At 48.4% G+C, this 2796-nt stretch overlaps 1 pseudogene; it reads right to left on the reverse strand.

The window, feature by feature from the left end:
* Positions 1–248: 248 nt before the first annotated feature.
* LOC132015123 (WW domain-binding protein 11-like) lies at positions 249–2155 on the reverse strand (annotated as a pseudogene).
* Positions 2156–2796: the final 641 nt, after the last annotated feature.

Here is a 2796-nt window from a genome sequence, read left to right on the forward strand (position 1 = left end):
AGATCCCCCTGATCACAAGTTTCCAAAGAATTGGAGAAGAGGAACAAACAGGATGAACACGGTGGTATGAAAGGGAATGTATATTAGCAGCACTGCTTCAATAACCCATCTATTCTGAATGAAATAATCCTCTCTTATATGCAAGAAATTCTAAACCTTAGGATATTCCTTGAACTGAAATTTAAAAATACCCTGACAGTGAAAGTCGCTCTTTCACTAAGTTTAGTAACAGCCTCTTTCCCCACCAACCACTGATATGAACAGAAACCTGCTCTGGCATTAAAAGCTGCTACAGGAGCCCTTCCATCTCTTTCATGAAAGCTTCATAAACATCATCCTTAGTCTGCACTGAGACAGGAACAGATGGACCAGACTTGGGAGCTTCTTTGGCAAGAGGCACAGCAGAATCATCCTGTGACTTTCTTTGGGGAGCAGCAGTGGCCCCTTTATCCTTCCGACATACCCTCAATGCAGTGGGCACGAATCGAGGGATCTCTGCCTTGGGATTAGTCATCTGTGGCTTGGCACTGACAGTTGCTGGTGCTTTCTTCTCAATGGAGGCTGCACTTGTATCATCCACCTTGGGTCGCTGAATCAAGTTGGGTGGAGCACATAAAACCCCTGGGTTCGGCAACAGAGCTGGTGGGAAAAGCCTAGATGGGGCAGGTCCAAGTGGAGGCACCAAAGGTGGGTGCATCATGCCAGGACGAGGAGGAGGGATACCTGAAGGAGCAGGGAGATGCACCAAGGAGCCTTGGTGGGGGTTCCCGAGGAGGAGGGCCAGGAGGCAGACCTGGAGGTGAACCTGGGGGAGGGCCATGAGATCGGCCTGGTGGTGGGCCTAGAGGCAAAAGTTGGGGGGTAAAGGTCCTCAGAGTCCCGACATTTCAGGCAGTCTCAGGAATGGAGGAGCTCCTAGAGGTGGTCCAGGAGTAAGGCCCGTGGGAGGTTGAGGGTGGAGCCAGGGGTGGTCCAAGAGGAGGCAGTCCCAGCATGGGAGGTGCTTGAATCTGAGGAGGAGGGAACAGACTGGGGGGTGGGGGTTGCTGCTGTGAAGGAGCAGTAGATGTGCCATCAGAAGGAGATTCCTCTTTATGCTGTTTTTGTGATTGCTCTTCTGCTTCAGAATCATCAGAATCATCTTTGTCATCATCCTCTGAAAATTATTCTACTTCTCGTCCCTACTCGGGGATTTCCTGACCTGCCCTTCAAAGCATCACGGCTTGAAGGGGAGTCAGTTCCTTCATGTTCTTCTTTTTCTTCCTGATTTTCCAGGCATATCTGCAAATCTCACACTCAGACCTGACTTTTTTCCTTCGTTGTTGTCTCTCTCATTATCATCACATCCACAAGGTCATCCCCTTCACGTTCTCCATCTGATCTGTCAGTGTCACTGTCATCAGTATTGTCATCATGCTTATCTTGATCCATGTCCTCAGGATACCCATCATCTTCACTGGAGCTGGAAACATCATCATCATGACCCCGATGAGCAAGTTCTGGGCTATATAACAAGTCTTCATCCTGCCTACGAGGGGGAAGATCTAGGGCAAAGCCCAATTTACAGCCATATATTTGCAAGGCTTTAGGAGGTGGTGGGACCAGGAGGTTTTCTGCCAGGGGGCAAACATGGCACAGCAAACATGGATGAAGTCTTTTTAAGGATGGAGGGTGGCTGGGCACCAGGCCTGTCCTGGATTAAGATGTCGGAAGGAGCATGTGGCATATCTGGCAAGGGAAAGCTCTCCACTTCCACACGCTGAGCATTCTTGACAGTGTCAAAATATCAGGTAAGTTGAGCCCTTTTCTGTTCATATTCTACTTCTAACTTTTTCAGCTCTTTGTAAATACCCGGACTGTCTTTTTCAAAGAGTCATAGGTTACGTTCAAAGGTTTCATGCAGCTTTTTACACTTGTCTTTCAGCACCTCCTCATTTAACTGTGGTTGCTGAACCGGGTTAAACTCCATTTCCTCCAATTTCTCCATGTCCTGGATAATCTTCTTAAGATCCTTCATCTTCAGAACTGCAGCTCGTACCATCATGTACTGGTTTTTGTTCTTCTTCAATTCTCTCTTCTGGGCTTCTTTTTGGGCTTGGTCTGTGGGGTTCAAACATTTTCCACTCTTGGTGGATGATGTCGATCTCCATCCCATCTTGACCATTTGTATGGTTCACTTGTTCATTAAAACAAAAAACCAGAAAAACCTCGTAGGGGCCTTCACCTCTGTGTACCGGTCAGCCAGCCAGCCACCGCCATCTTGAAAGCTTACGCCCCTCCTTTGGGACTTATATTACCAATCCCATAAACTTACATTATCAATCGAACAACAAAATATTTCATCCTTCTAGACCCATCGTATTAAAAGCAAAATCTCCTTTTATTCTTAAAACCAACATCCCTAGTATATCACATTTGGGTGGAGCTAAGGTAGGTAGGTTCATTTTTTAAAAAGAGGAGATGCTGGCCCCACTGTGGCAGAGATGACCAGCTGTGCACCAACCCCATCACTATCTCTGGGTGGTCACTGGTGAACTGCAACAGAGGCTCAGACCCTTACAGTAGGCGTAGTTATACGACTCCATTCTGGTCAACGAAATGTAGATGGAAAGGTCATTTCCCACTTTCAGGCCCAGCCCATCAAAATTGACCGTGTCAGGGACACCTGGGTGGCTCAGTGGGGTAAGCCGCTCCCTTCGGCTCAGGTCGTGATCTCAGGGTCCTGGGATCGAGCCCCGCATCGGGCTCTCTGCTCAGCGGGGAGCCTGCTTCCCCCTCTCTCTCTGCCTGCCTCTC

Source organism: Mustela nigripes, chromosome 4 (genome assembly GCF_022355385.1).
Source record: "Mustela nigripes isolate SB6536 chromosome 4, MUSNIG.SB6536, whole genome shotgun sequence".
NCBI classification, from domain to species: domain Eukaryota; kingdom Metazoa; phylum Chordata; class Mammalia; order Carnivora; family Mustelidae; genus Mustela; species Mustela nigripes.